This window comes from Myxine glutinosa, chromosome 8 (assembly GCF_964187855.1).
Source record: "Myxine glutinosa chromosome 8, kmMyxGlut1.1, whole genome shotgun sequence".
Lineage (NCBI taxonomy): Eukaryota > Metazoa > Chordata > Myxini > Myxiniformes > Myxinidae > Myxine > Myxine glutinosa.
The window spans coordinates 107,809,369-107,824,940 of NC_136268.1; positions in this window are offsets into that span (position 1 = coordinate 107,809,369).

Sequence of the window (15,572 nt, forward strand, 5' to 3'; positions counted from 1 at the left end):
AAACAAAGAACATTGTTCATTGCTTTAGAATCCAAATAGTCTCCAAGATGGACCCCACAGGTAGAGTCTCCAAAATATAACCAACTTTCCAAGTTCCCAAGGTATAACCACATTCCTGTTGAGCCTCCAAGATAGGTATCACATTCCGAGTCATCAAAATAAAACCCCCATTCCGAGTCTCCAAAAATATAACCATCTTTCCAAGTCTCCAAGGTAGAACCACAATTTTCAGAAATATTGGGGGTTTCCGTGATAAGTCTCACAGAGTATAACTGCGGACCATCAGGGAAAACTTCCCTTTCCCAATTTTTTAGGGTTTCTATGATGTGTCTCACATAGTATAACTGCGGACCCATCAGGGAGAACTCTCCTTGCCCAATTTTTTAGGGTTTCTATGATGTGTCTCACATAGTATAACTGCGGACCATCAGGGAGAATTCCCGTTTCCCAATTTTTTAGGGTTTCTATGATGTGTCTCACATAGTATAACTGCGGACCATCAGGGAGAACTCTCCTTGTCCAATTTTTTAGGGTTTCTATGATGTGTCTCACATAGTATAACTGCGGACCATCAGGGAGAATTCCCGTTTCACAATTTTTTAGGGTTTCTATGATGTGTCTCACATAGTATAAGTGCGGACCATCAGGGAGAACTCCGCTTTCCCAATTTTCAGAAATTTGTGGGTCTCCAATGTATGACTTGTATTCTGGCTCATCAAGGTAGAACTTGTTCAGTGGGTTTTGTTTTGATAACTCACAACAAGTATCATCATGGTAAAACTCTTTTTCAGGATTTTGTGGATCTCCAAGGTATAACTCTTTGGCTGGGTCATCAAGGTAGAACTCGTTCTGGGGGTCTTGGTTGTTCAAAATGTCTTCAAACAAAAAAATAACTTCATCCCAAGTTGTGTTAAAAGCAGAATTTTCATTTCCTATCTCAGATACAATTTCCTGTGAAAGAAAATAACAATGTATTAATTTAACACAATATTTTTATTTGTATAAATCAAGCTCTATGAATATTAAAATAAACTTTGTTAACTCTTACACGAGTCTCATCTAAAAAAAAAATTAAATAAAAAATTAAATAAATAAACAAACTTACCTCCATTGATAAGAGGTTCGAGTCCAGTTCATCAATCTGAAGGTTGAGTTCTACACAGGTAGTAGGACTCCAAGGAATAGCAAAGTTATCCCATTCCATTTCGGCATAGTAGTCCATTCTCAAGTGAAGCAGAAAGCGTGTTTGAAAAAGCCTGTGTGGTCGGTGCCTTTTATAAGAAGGGCTGGGTGTGTCATTAACTGTGGAAATTCCCTGGGCAGGTCTTAACTGGAAATGATGTGATGGAAATTCACTGGGCAGGTCTTAACTGGAAATGATGTGATGGAAATTCCCTGAAAATGATGTAATGTCACAACTGAAAATGATACAGTGGCAGAGTTTATAAAGTGGGTGGGGTTAACAAAAAGTGGGCAGGGCTTAGTAAAAAATGGGCGGAGCTTAGTAAAAGGGGGGCGGAGCTTACCAAAAAGTGGGCGGCACTGGAGGCGCTCAGACAATAACATTGAGGGAGGTTTATCATTTTATCTCAGCTCAGTTAAAATATCTTGAAAAAGAACCAAACTCAAACCTCTTCTTTAATAATATATTAGATGGTGAAGGGAGTGGCAAGAGAATTAAATTATTTCCCACACATAAACAAATATTTGTAGAATCGATGTTTGAGTGGTCTACTCGGGATCATTGATAGTAAGAGTACCATAAGACCAAGGGGGAATCATTGTTTGAGTGTCAAAAGGCTAAAAGGTTCGTAAAGAGGTGAGAAGAAAATTAACATGGAAGTGAATGGGTCAATGTTTGAGTGGGTCAAAGATAATCTGCCAGATGATATGTAGAAGAAGGATTTATAGGTCTATAAGGGAAAACAAATATTTGTAATGTTTGAGTGGTCTAATAAACAACATTAAGGATAGGTACTATAGACAAAAGGTTCATAAAGATTAGGGTGGGAGAAATAGAGGTGTTAATGGGCAATGAGGTTAAGAGGAAAATTAACATGTAAGTCCATGGGAAAATGAGAGTGTCCCAGAAGCAACATATATACACTACTCATGTCACTCACCTGCAACATTTGGACAGGTCCCGTGGAAATTTAGGGGGTGCATTGGGGATGGCCCTGCAGGTAAGGTTGTCTTGTGTCATCCACCGGGGGACGCGGTTTGTAGACCGGGGTATGTACAAAGGTTAGAGTTTTGAGTTTTTGTAAGATGGTTAAGTTCGGTGGTTAAGTTAGAGTTGCGTGTTGTTTCTTTCCTCTCTCCGCAGGAGCAAAGAAGAAATTGTAAATACATGATTGCATGATTGTTAAGGGGTTTAGCATGTTAAGGAAGTGTAGGTAGGTAGTCCGACTCACTTCCCACAGCCCTTCCTAATTTATTTCATAGGTTAATTAAGTGTGTGACAGTCAGTGTTAAGGCTGGAATGGTAGCGACTGCAGTGAAACTTGCAGGAGCTACGGTTCCGGGGGGGGGGGGGGGGGGGCTGTGTTATGTCTGGGGGTAGAGCAAAATCTAGAGCGAGGTAGATCTGTATAGGTAGGTATTTGACTGTCGCGATAGGGAATCTACCTGTAATAAGTTCTTCATGTTTAGGCGTTTGTCGGGGTAAGATGTATAATTGTGGATCTACCAGGAGATTCGTGTGATGGTAAAAAAAAAAAAAAAAAACACCTTTAGAGGCCATTTTTCCCCGCAAAGCAGGGGTTGGCCTTTTTCGGGAACCGTGGTTGTTGTTGTTTTTTGGTCCCCTTTTTGAAGCAATGTTTTACGGCCGGATGCCCTTCCTGACGCCAACCCTTTTTGCCGCCTTTAACGACAAACAGGGAATTACCAGTGAACTGGTACTCAAACCAGTGACCACGGTTCCAAGTGACAAGAATTACCAGTGAACTGGTACTCAATTCGTGTGATGGTTAGATAGGGATTAAAAGATAACGCCCCTGTGAGTCTCACCTGGTCATCAAACCCTTGTCCAATTAGGGCACTGCAAACCACATTAACACTTAGTTAGGTCCCTAGCGCAACATTAAATAATTCCTCCCCTTTGACATGACTTTGGAAGAGAATAGACGGGAAATCTGGCTGGAACACCACCACAATTGGCCACCACCATTTACACCTCCGCAAGGCCTACCAATCTCGGATAGCACGTGCTATGAAGAAGAGGCAGGAGTAGAGAGAGCAGCAGTGATGCAGTGGGCGTGCCCCTGGGCGAGCCGGGGGAGGCTCTGATAGGCTGAAGGGTGCGCCAATGTGACGTCATCGGCCGGAGATATTGTTGCGGATATGGGATTGGCATCCATCCATATCCGCTTGTAAATATTCCCCTATTTCCTCCATACTTCCCAACTATCCCCAATCCCCCATTCCCTAGTCCCATTTTCTGTAAACAACACTCTGTAGACCCGACCTCCCCCTATTTCCCCCATTAAATGTCGCATCCAGGTCCACCGCATCTCACGTAGACAACTATAGGACATCTTGCTAGTTATTCTTAGTCTATGTCAGTTAAGGACTCGTTTCCATTAATTCTGACTCTTCGTTGCACCAGAATGTAATGGTATGGCACCGTTAGGAAGTTTAGGACCTCCCAATACCTCCCCGCAGCTCTTCCTCACGGTTCAACAACAACAACAACAACAACAACAACAACAACAACAACAACGGCGGCGGCGCGGGGAGTGCGCGTCCTCACTCCGGCTTGGTTGGTAGGGGGTGTTGGGAGGGCACCATGCCTTTCCAACGAGCCGCCATCGAGCATGTGCTCGACGGGGTTACCAAGTAGGGGCTCGCTGTCAGCTCCTCGTCAAGGGCGGAGCCCGGTAACCCCCGCACCCAATAGAAGCGGCGGACCGGTCCCATCTGGGGCGGAGCCAACGAGCCGAGGGCATGTGACTCCCCGCTGAGCATGCGCAGGAAGAGGGAGGTGACGTCAGATGCGCGCTGAGCTTGGAGAGAGAAGGACGCCACCTCCGAGCGCTGTGACACCTCCCCGCATCTCTGGACTGGACCATGTTTTATCCTGTCCCTGAGCCAAGGTGCACCTTGTGCTATCGACTGCCTGTCCTTCCCTGCCATCAATCCCTGTGTAAGTCAGTCTTGTTCCGTTTGTCTGTGGTCTGTCTGGGCTAGATAAGATTGTGTCTAAGTGCCTATCTCTTCTGTGTCTTTACCTCATTACCTTGTAATCTACCCCTTTTCTCCACCACTAATTATATCCTCCTCCGGAGGTCTTGAGAACTGTACCCCTTGCGTCGTTTCATTTATTCCAGTCGTTGTGTCCTTTCCATCATTGATTTAGCGTAGCGCGATTTGGCCAACGTTCGAGTGGAATCGGGTGAGTTGGGGGTAATCGGGTAAACTGTGCGAACACGGCGGCCATTCCGCTCGGTCAAGCAACATCTTAAGCCGTGTCCGTAACAATTGGTGTCGGGAAGTGGGATTGGACCCGAAGCGCGCTTAACGCTCTCAAAATTACAAGCAGTGTGAAATTTGTTTTGTTTTAAAATAAAAACCCGAATTTTGAAAGTCGCGCTATGGCAGATCAAGACGGCTGGGTTCCGGTAGAGGAGAGTGAGGCAGGGTCGATCCAGGACCAAATTGAGGGACAAGAGGAGAGCGAAGCAGTGAGGGCGGCAGGTTCGCAAAATGGCGTCCTCGCGCACGAGGCTTCAGGCACGCAAAGTGGCGTCCTCGCGCACGTGGGTGTAGCGGCACCAAATTTTGCCGCGCCCGTGACCGTAGCAGCGGCCGCAGCACCAATGAACTGGGGCCTATTCATGCAGCAGATGCAAGCCTTCATGGTCAAGGCGGATGAGGAGAGGGAAGAGAACAGGGGGATGAGAAACCAAATTTTAGGAATGGGAGACCAGGTTGGAGGTTTGAAAAACAGTATAGAGGCTCAGAGTGAGCAAATGGGGGTAATGGGGTCCAATAGCGAGAAATTGAGGGAGGACATGGGGGCCCAGATCGGAGGGTTAGGGAGTAGAATAGAGGGATTAGACAATAGATTAGGGGAAATACAGGAGGGGTTAACGGGGGTGGAAAATAGAATGGCTGCCCAGGAGAATCAGATAGAGGGAGTGAAAAATGGGTTAGAGGGGTTAGAAAACAGTATGGAAGGCAAATTGAGGGACATGAGGGACCAAGCGGAAAGGGAAGTTAAACAAATGGGGCAGCAGATAGAGGGGGTCAGAATGGGGGTAGAAACTAAATTGGATGCTCACAGGGAGGAAATGGAGCAGATGAGGGTGGCATCTGGGCAGGAGATGCAAGTGATGGGAGAGGAGATCAGAAGAGGTGTGAGTGAGGAGGTCGGAGGAGTGTGCGAGGAGGTGAGGCACTGTAAGGAGCGCATGGAGAAGGAGGTGAGAAAGGGGACTGTAAAATTGCAAGGTGGTATTAGAGGAGTTGACGCTGGGAGTAGAACAACTGACAGTGGGACAAAAGGAGTTGGGGGACCAGGTAAAGAAGAACACAGCGGTAATAGAGGGTTTAAAATCGACACAGAAGGAGATGAAAAAGGACGTAGGGGTAATTAAAAAAGAGTGTCAGACGGTACATGAGGACCTGACGAGGAAAATGAACAAGGTGGTAGAGGTGATGGAGGTTAAAGAGCGGGAGGTGCGGGAGCACATTGGAAAAAATAAGTTGGAGTTAGAGGAAGAACTTAAGGGGGCGCATGAGGAGATGAAGGAGGTGAAGCAGAAATTAGAAGAAGTGGAAGAAGGGGTGAGCGAAATTAAGAAGCGACGGAGAGAGGATAAGAAAGAGATAAAGGAGGAAGTAAAAGAATTGGTCCAAAGTCTGTGTTCGGATCGTGATGATGTGCTCATTAACCGGATGAGGGATTCGCAGGTGATGGAGGAGAAGCGAAGAGAAAGAGGACCCGGTGTAAGTGGTGACCAATATGGTCGTGCGTATGACGCGCCAGGTGATTTAATAAGCTTGGGGGTCGAGATGGACCCGGGTGTTCGTGAGAGGCCGTTGGTGAAGTGTGCGACAGGTCTGGTGTGCGAAAAAGGAGGTGTGCGAGAAAGTCCGACTCTGGGGTGTGTGAGGAAAAAGTGCGCGCCAAGGAGTGAGTGCGCTGTCGAGAGTGAGTCGGTCGTAGCGCGTGTGCGAGGGAGCACATGGAAGCGCGTAGTGAGGAGTGTTACGGAGGGTGTAAAGGGAGAATGCACGCCTGTGGTGAGTGTTACAGAGGATGTAACGGGAGAGGGTGTGCGAGAAAGATGTGTGACGGACAGGTGCATGGGGAAAGAGTGCGCTGTCAAAAGTAAGGAAGAGTGTACACCTGTGGTGAGTGTTACAGAGGGTGTAATGGGAGAGTGTGCGCGAGAAAGGTGTGTAACGGACGGGTGCATGAGGAAAGAGTGCGCTGTCGAGAGTAAGGATGAGTGCGCTGTCAAGAGTGGAGGTGAGAGTAGTAAGAGTGACACGGAGCGTGAGTTGGTTGTGACAGGTGAGAAAGGATGTACACCTGGAATGGAAGGATGCACACCTGGAATGGTAGAGCGTGTGTGGGAATGCACACTTGAGTTGGTCGTGAGGCACGTGGTTGGGTGTGCGAGTGAAAGCACACCTGTGATTGTCACAGAGGAGGTGACCGAGGAAGGGGCGCGAAGAGGTGTGTTGGTGAGGTGTGCGAACAACGAATGTGTGCCAAAGTGTTCGGTGGTCAGGTGTGTGACCAAGGCTGTGAGTGGAATGAGTGTACCTGGGTGTGTTAGAGAAGGTACGACGAGGAGCATGGAAACGGCTGGATGTATGAGCAAGAAAGGGGTAGCGTATGCATATAAGCATGCAGGTGAGGCATCAACGGTAACCGGGTTAGCGGTTAGAGCGACTTATAGCCGAATCGGGCCCTCGGTGCGTGCCGGGCTTCGCGTGCCGCGAGAACCAGCGGGGATCCGAGCCACGGCGGGTTCGAAAGGACCGCCGTACGCGATCCACGCTGGGCCTCGCTTTGAACGGCCGCGTCCGTGCTCCACTAGGCGGAGCGGGCAGCCCGATAGGAAGGGTCGTCATGGCGACCACTTTTTGTTGAGACGTGCCGGCAGGTCGAGATCGGGACATTGGATGGCTCCACGCCGAGGTGGTGCGTGGGATCTCGGCCCGGGTAAGCCCCCGTCCCTGCCCCGAATGCGGGACGTATCCAGCCGCTGGCCCAAAACAACCCGCATTCATTGCTCGGCTGTACGAAGCCGAGCTTTAGAAGGGAATTGGCGCACCGAGAGGATCTAATAAGTAGACGGATGATGATAATAGTGATAGTGGTTTTGATCCAAAATTTAGAAAAGTGAATAGAATTGGCAGTAAATAGAAAATTTTTGATTTGTTGAAATTTGATGTGCAAAATTGGTAGTGGGAGATGCTCGATGTGGTGGGATGGCAACTCTGTCATCCCTCACAAACTGTAGTGGGGCAAATGCGCTATAGCTTATGGGGTGTATGGCAGTGAAAACTAGCCCGGGTGGGTTAGGATATTGTGTGTAGGGATCTAGAAGAGATTGACATTAGGTAACGTTAAGGTTTTGTTAGTGACTGATACCTGCAGAGGGGACGCAGGTAGATTAGTATGGATGATAATGACAAGGGAGCGCAATAGTTTAAAGGGACGACTGGGAAGCGCAAGTTTCAGAGGGGAGTAGTTAGATGAGATGATGCTGTGTGAGAACTGGACAGGTGTGTGGAGCAGTGTATGAGTAGTGAGTGTTGTGGATCAGCGCGAATGCGCTTGGGGGAGAGAAGGGTGCAGGCGGCACCAAGTATGAGAGCACAGGTGTGCAAGTACAGGTGTGTGGAATACATGGAGTATTGGAATGAGTGGTGTGGAGAGAGTTGGAGTAAGTGGTACGGAGTGGTGTGCATGGTGCGAAGGTGTGGATGGGGGAAGAGTGGACCCCTTTTCATGAGTACCCGGGGAGGGTAGTTTAAAGAATAGTTAGAAGGTATAGGTAAATTGTGGTTGGATATTGGCATTTGTGGTGCGGATGCAGAATGGTATTGTGGATGGGTGCATTGGTGTGGTGAAATTGGCTGGTCGTGTGGCCTGTTAGTATGAGTGTGAATGGTTGGGCACTCCGCCACTGTTAGATGTCGGCCAGGTGAGGCCGCAGGTGGGCTCTGGGAGCCGTTAGTGTCAGTGGGTGCCTGAGGATCCCGGGTGTGGATCGGGCAGCCCGTGCCAGAGAGGGCACTGAGGGGGTGAGAGTGCGAGAGGGCCTTCCCCAGTTAGTTAGGTTAGGGGGAGGAGCAGGTGAGCTCGGTAGGCAACAACAGTGGTGGAGGTGTGCAGGTGGGCGGACCAGCTGGGAGCGTCACATGACCCAGCCACCGAAATTGTGCGGGGGCACCGAGTGATGAATCGGGGGAGTGAGACCCCAACTTGAGAAGCACCACAGTTTGGGCAATGGGAATTGGTTTTTAGAACCCATAGTGTAAGTTGGCCAATGGATTGGCAGGGAAAGACCCCGGGTAATGTAAAGTTGTTAAAGTCATTTAGGAAATAGTTAGGATTGATGAACCTGTCGCACCATACGCAGCCACTTACCTGAGGTGATGATGATGACTCCACACCTGTGTTCCTTTGTTCTGTGTTGCAGGAAAGGAGAATTGCTGTGTGGATTTGTGAGACGCATCACGACGTGGATGAGACATTGGGGTGATTCCATCTCTCCCTCCTTAGGAGGGACTGATGATGAATTGGTGATGGCAAATTTTGATGTTGAGTTGGAGATGGCAAATTTTGATGTTGAGTTGGAAATGGCAAATTTGATTGGTTAGGAGGGAGAGAAGACGAATTTGGTTTATGGGAGGAACGGGGAAGACAGTAGGGACGTTTGTTGATGTGTAAAGTAGATGTTTATGGGTAGTGATGTGTTTTGTGGATACAGTAAGGGGTAAGGGAGGGGCAATGTAGGTTACCTGGTGGGGGGGGGGGGCGTACGGTAGGAACGTACCTGTCTCACCTGGTTCCCATGTGCCCCTAGTGTGCATTACCTAGTATTGCGTGCACTTTTGCGCCCTTACCACCTTACTCACTTGTCTTCTTTTGTCTCCCACCTCCGAGGATCTGGCTTTGGGGCGGAGAGAGAGGAGAGAGAGGTGCTGGCTCCGCAGTTGTGGGCCTGTACTTTCGCTGCTTGCTGCCTGGATCGATACACCATATGGACCGCAATTTTTGTGGCCGCCCACAATGGACCGCAGTTCTTTTGCGGGCAAGCACCACCCGTTGATGGACCTCTGGGTCAACGTGGCACCTATGCCATACAGGTGAACCACTTTTAGTTGGCCCCCCTGACGGCCACAATTTAGAAATGGACGCGGTTGGCGCCTTTCTTTATTTTTAAAGAAGCCAGAAGGCCAAGTGCACTCCATGAAGGCAAGACCAGCGGCAGAACATCGGCCGGCTGCGACACCACCGGTGACCATGGACACTTGATTGTGCTTTTTTTTATTGAACACTTTATTGGTGCACCGGATGGTGCTGACTGTGTGTATGGGGTGGTGCTTTTGGTGCTTGGATGGGGTGCTCGGCACATTATTAAAGGCCGTAGGGCCACAGGGCACTCGTGGGTTGGTGTATCGATGCTGGCATGCGTGCTCTCTCTATGCATAACATCTGCATGTGTTCCTCAAAGAACAGGTCCTGGATCGTAGTGTAAATATCAGTCTTGTGTAAATAATGCTCCCTACCGGCTGTATGTTTAGTTTGAGAATGCTTTCCGCGATTCGGTTATCCTGTGGGTGTGTTTCTGTTAGGAGAAGGGTGCAACGTCACAGGGGGGCATATTTACTCATTTGTGAACATCTGTAAAACTGTCGCACTCAGGGTTGAGTTAATAGTAGAGGGAACTACATCTGAGTGCCACACTAACGTAGGTAAAAATTTATCGGGTCGGGCCGCCCCGAGGTAGAGAAGGGTGCAATGTTGCGGATATGGGATTGGCATCCATCCATATCCGCTTGTAAATATTCCCCTATTTCCTCCATACTTCCCAACTATCCCCAATCCCCCATTCCCTAGTCCCATTTTCTGTAAACAACACTCTGTAGACCCGACCTCCCCCTATTTCCCCCATTAAATGTCGCATCCATGTCCACCGCATCTCACGTAGACAACTATAGGACATCTTGCTAGTTATTCTTAGTCTATGTCAGTTAAGGACTCGTTTCCATTAATTCTGACTCTTCGTTGCACCAGAATGTGATGGTATGGCACCGTTAGGAAGTTTAGGACCTCCCAATACCTCCCCGCAGCTCTTCCTCACGGTTCAACAACAACAACAACAACAACGGCGGCGGCGCGGGGAGTGCGCGTCCTCACTCCGGCTTGGTTGGTAGGGGGTGTTGGGAGGGCACCATGCCTTTCCAACGAGCCGCCATCGAGCATGTGCTCGACGGGGTTACCAAGTAGGGGCTTGCTGTCAGCTCCTCGTCAAGAGCGGAGCCCGGTAACCCCCGCACCCAATAGAAGCGGCGGACCGGTCCCATCTGGGGCGGAGCCAATGAGCCGAGGGCGTGTGACTCCCCGCTGAGCATGCGCAGGAAGAGGGAGGTGACGTCAGATGCGCGCTGAGCTTGGAGAGAGAAGGACGCCACCTCCGAGCGCTGTGACACCTCCCCGCATCTCTGGACTGGACCGTGTTTTATCCTGTCCCTGAGCCAAGGTGCACCTTGTGCTATCGACTGCCTGTCCTTCCCTGCCATCAATCCCTGTGTAAGTCAGTCTTGTTCCGTTTGTCTGTGGTCTGTCTGGGCTAGATAAGATTGTGTCTAAGTGCCTATCTCTTCTGTGTCTTTACCTCATTACCTTGTAATCTACCCCTTTTCTCCACCACTAATTATATCCTCCTCCGGAGGTCTTGAGAACTGTACCCCTTGCATCGTTTCATTTATTCCAGTCGTTGTGTCCTTTCCATCATTGATTTAGCATAGCGCGATTTGGCCAACGTTCGAGTGGAATCGGGTGAGTTGGGGGTAATCGGGTAAACTGTGCGAACACGGCGGCCATTCCGCTCGGTCAAGCAACATCTTAAGCCGTGTCCGTAACAATATTATAGAGGGCAGGACGCCATTTTCGGCAGTTGGCTGCCAAGCAATCCCGGTGTGAGTTGAGAGGAGAGCAGAGCCCTGACTTGAGTCAAGAGTTCGAGTGCAGTTCGTATGAGCAGTTGACGAGTGCCATAATCAAGTTCAGGCAGTTCAGATTGGTGATCATGAAGACGAGTTCAGGGCACGAGGGGAGCTTGCTGTCCTGCTTTTGGGGCCTCGTGTGCGAACGGAGTGGGCGTTGGCTCGGGCCTTTGCATTGCTGTGGTGCTCGGAGGCGGGTCGGAGAAGGCCTGGTGGCGGCCGAGCGGGGCCGTGTTACAAGAAGACGACAGATAGATAAGCCCGAGCTCCGTGTACACTGTACACGACGTGAGGTGTTTCTTTTGTAATTCATCATCCCCCGTTTTGTATTTGAGGTCTGGAGTGCGGGATCCAGATTTAGAATAGCTTATTACCAGCGCGTATTTTCCTGTCTTGCTTTTATATAATAAACCCTTGTATTATTTTTGTATATATCTGAACGCTGTTTTCCTGGGTGTTTGATTTTAATAGGTAAGGCTGCAGAGCTTTCGCTGTGTCCCGCCATTAAACGTTTAAGCGCTTTGATTTGGAATCCGCTATTGAGGTTTCGCCTCGGGAGTTTAAAGCCTCGTAATCGGCCTCCGCAACTTTGATGTTAATCGCAGTTGCGCGACAATATACACCTTTTTGGGGGGAGGGGGGGAGGGGCTTTGACAGGCTCCTCCGTTTTGGGGAGGGTGGAAGGGAAGGAGGAAGAATTTACCTGTGCAAAGAGTGCTTTAACCTCAGTGTTGCCCAGGTAAAAAAGGAAATTGTAATACCCTCTGCCACCATCACCAGGTGGCGCTCTACACGGTACACATTTACATAGAGAATTTACGCTCCTCTACCGGTCCCCCACACCCCCGAATGAAGCCCTGGCCATATAGCCTATGTTACCACACAGCCTATGCCAAAGTTGTATTTGAATTTGTACCCGGAGTAAAGTACAAAAGTGTTTATAGCTGGAGTACCCGGCATTGCTCAAGCGAAAACGAAACATTAACATATTTGAAATGAAGGCTAATATAATGGAAAAGCAATTACATCCAAATCAGAATCCATCACAAATGTCAAATCATCATTTTACCTTTTCGTTGAATATCTGCTGGTGAATGTGCAGTTCCTCACGTTTCTGAGTATAGTTTGATGACGTTCAGGAAGAAGAAGAAGCATTACTACCAACTCCGTACATTCCGGAATTGTTTGATTTATTTGTGTTCAAATGTTTGTGAATTGTTTTGTATATGTATGTATATATATATATATATATATATATATATATATATATATATATATATATATATATATATATATATATATATATTGTTGCGGTTTTGAGTTTGTACAGTGAGTTTAATAAAGGTTAAAATTTCCCCCTCATAGTTAGTCACACAAGCAACATGTAGCCTCGCGATACTATAGTTATATCTTAGTATTTGTGACCTTAGTTCCTTTCCATTGTTAGTTCTGCGTTGAAGTAGAGTCAGGAGAATAGGCCCTACTGCCACCGACTATCCAGCGTCCGTAGCCTCATGCCCTTTTGTGCTAACGTTGGTTCATTTTGGGCGAGTTAACGCGAGGCAGGCTAGGAGGACCGGGGCGGAGCCGAGGGTGGAGCGGCAGAAGCGTTGACGGTAAGCACAAGCCGCCAATCAGGGCTCAGAGGTGGTGACGGCGGCGTTGCGTCACAGGGCGTGGTAAGAAGGTTCGAGAGGATGCCAGAAGGTTCAGAGGGCATAGCTATAAAACCCGCTGCACAAAGCCCTCGGGAGGACTGAAGCGGAGGACTCGCGTTGAACAGGACTTGCACGAGAAGGACTCGCGCGGAAAGGACTCGATGCAAAATGACTCACGTTGAACGGGACTCACGTTGAACAGGACCTGCAGCAAGAGGACTCGCAGATGAACGAAGAACCCGATAGGACTTGCAGCGAAAGACTTGGTGAGCAAAGGACTCGCGCGCACTGACCAACCAGCTTGGAGGGATCGAGGAAGAGGAATTGTGAGTGTCCGAGAACTGTACCAGATACGCGGGCGAAGCCGGATGCGCATGAACCGAAAGACACGCTTTTATGAGTGATGCTCGGGTGAGTTTTAGGCCGATCGCTATACAGTGCATTTAAGACGCGCGAGTGAGGAAAACGGCTGTGTAATCGCCAGCCGCGCTGAGAGTCCCGCCTTTTGCCGTTCCACCTCATGATCTGCTTTGTTCGGGAGACACGCTACGAGGTTCCTGGAATCGCCTGCTACCATCTTCGCGGGACGTGCTGGGACTGTGGAGAGCCAGACGGGGGCCGTCTCTGGACGACCACGTCGACGCATTGGCTGAACATCTACCCATCTGCAATTCGCTGTGTGAGTGTGATGGGCCCGTTGTCTGGGGAATAAGCTAAGACTGATTAAGGCTGCTCTGTGTCTCTGCGTCCCCGATCATTGTACATACGTGTGGGAATAATTAAACCTGTGTTCTTCCTTTCTTCCATTCGATCGTTCCTGTGGTTTCTTCATTGGCTAAGCGTGGTACGAATAGAACCGCTCCAATCGGGTTCCACTAATTAACTAAGACTGCACGGACCACGTGGTACTCAATCCGCTCGGCGTACTCAAACCACACGTGGCTCATGCGAGGCTTGCTTCCTCGCTTCCGTGGCGGTGCAGGTATTTAGGTACGTGCAAGACTTGGTCCCGAAACCCTACCTTGCGTTTGTCCGGAAGGGACGCAAGCCTCGGTTCTGCCAAGTCCAGCAAGAACAAGGGGATTAATTCCCCTTTGGTAAGGGGAAGAAGGGCGGCGTAGAACCGCAACAATATATATATATATATATATATATATATATTATATACAGACTTGTCATTTAATATGGAATTTTTTTTTTCTTGACTTTGGTTTACTTTCTGAACTCGGTATATCAATCTGGTGAGTTTCTTTTACGCTTCGGTGATTTCTTTGTTAAAAGAACCATGTCACTGATTGTCTGTCACAGCAAGAAGTCAATAAAAGGATTATATCACAGGTGGCGTGACAAAATCAAAAAACGTGACAAACAGGTACATTTGACGATTGGCTTCACAATTGGGTATATTACTGTGTTCAAAAAGTATCCGACCTTTATTTTTCGTGTGTAAAAAAAAAGAAGCTAGGGAGGCGTTGATTGGTGCACGTATGTAGGCGATCCTAATGCGCACGCGTGAATTTTTTCCCACCTGCAGAAGCTGTCATTCGACGGCAGACCACCGATGAGTGAGGACATGTAAGCGAGCGCTGTCGGATTTTCGTTTTTGACAAAATGACGGAAAAACTTGAACAACGCTACTGCATCAAATTTTGTGTAAAGCTTGGCGATTCCCAAGTGGAAACGATCCGCAAGATTCAACACCGTTCATTTCATTATGAAGGAGGATTTGGGCTTCAGGAGAATCTCAGCGAAGTTCGTACCAAAGCTGCTAACGATTGAGCAGAAGCAACTCTGTTTGGAGATCGCACATGACATGCTGGAGACTGTGAACAGCGATCCCAGCTTACTCAACACAGTGATCACTGGCGATGAGTCCTGGGTTTATGGGTACGACCCAGAAACCAAGTTGCAGTCATCACAATGGAAGCATCCAACATCCCCGAGGCCAAAAAACACAAAATTTGATGCAGTAGCGTTGTTCAAGTTTTTCCGTCATTTTGTCAAAAACGAAAATCCGACGGCGCTCGCTTTCATGTCCTCACTCATCGGCAGTCTGCCGTCGAATGACAGCTTCTGCAGGTGGGAAAAAATTCACGCGTGCGCATTAGGATCGCCTACATACGTGCACCAATCAACGCCTCCCTAGCTTCTTTTTTTTTATGCACGAAAAATAAAGGTCGGATACTTTTTGAACACACTACGTATAAGGGTTGTTGCGTTCTGTATTAGTGGAAAACAACTGCTGCACATCTACAAAAGTTATTGCTGCTTCCCCTGGAGATGGTCGGTCAACTCGACAATGCTGTTTGTCATTTAGTGGTGGCTTTACGAAATTCCGGCATGAAACAGCGTGCTATTGCTTGGCAGTATGGCATCACTCAAGGTCAGGTGTCAAATATCCTGAAACGAAATGCTCAGAGGGGTGTCCCTACTCCAATACAGAGGCCAGGACGTCCCCGCAGAACCACAAGGAGGGATGATCGCCAGCTGCACCGGTTAGTCCGCAATGGCCGTACCAAGTCAGCTAATCAGCTTAGGGCTGAGTGGCAGCAACTGACAAATGTGCCCGTATCCAGAAGGCTAGTCAACCAACGACTGGTTCAAGCAGGCTATCATGCCAGGCGTTCCCTGAGAAAGCCACGTCTGACCAGACAACACCACCAGCGCCGATTGCTGTGGGCCAGAGAGCACCGTCAATGGCAGCCAGGACACTGG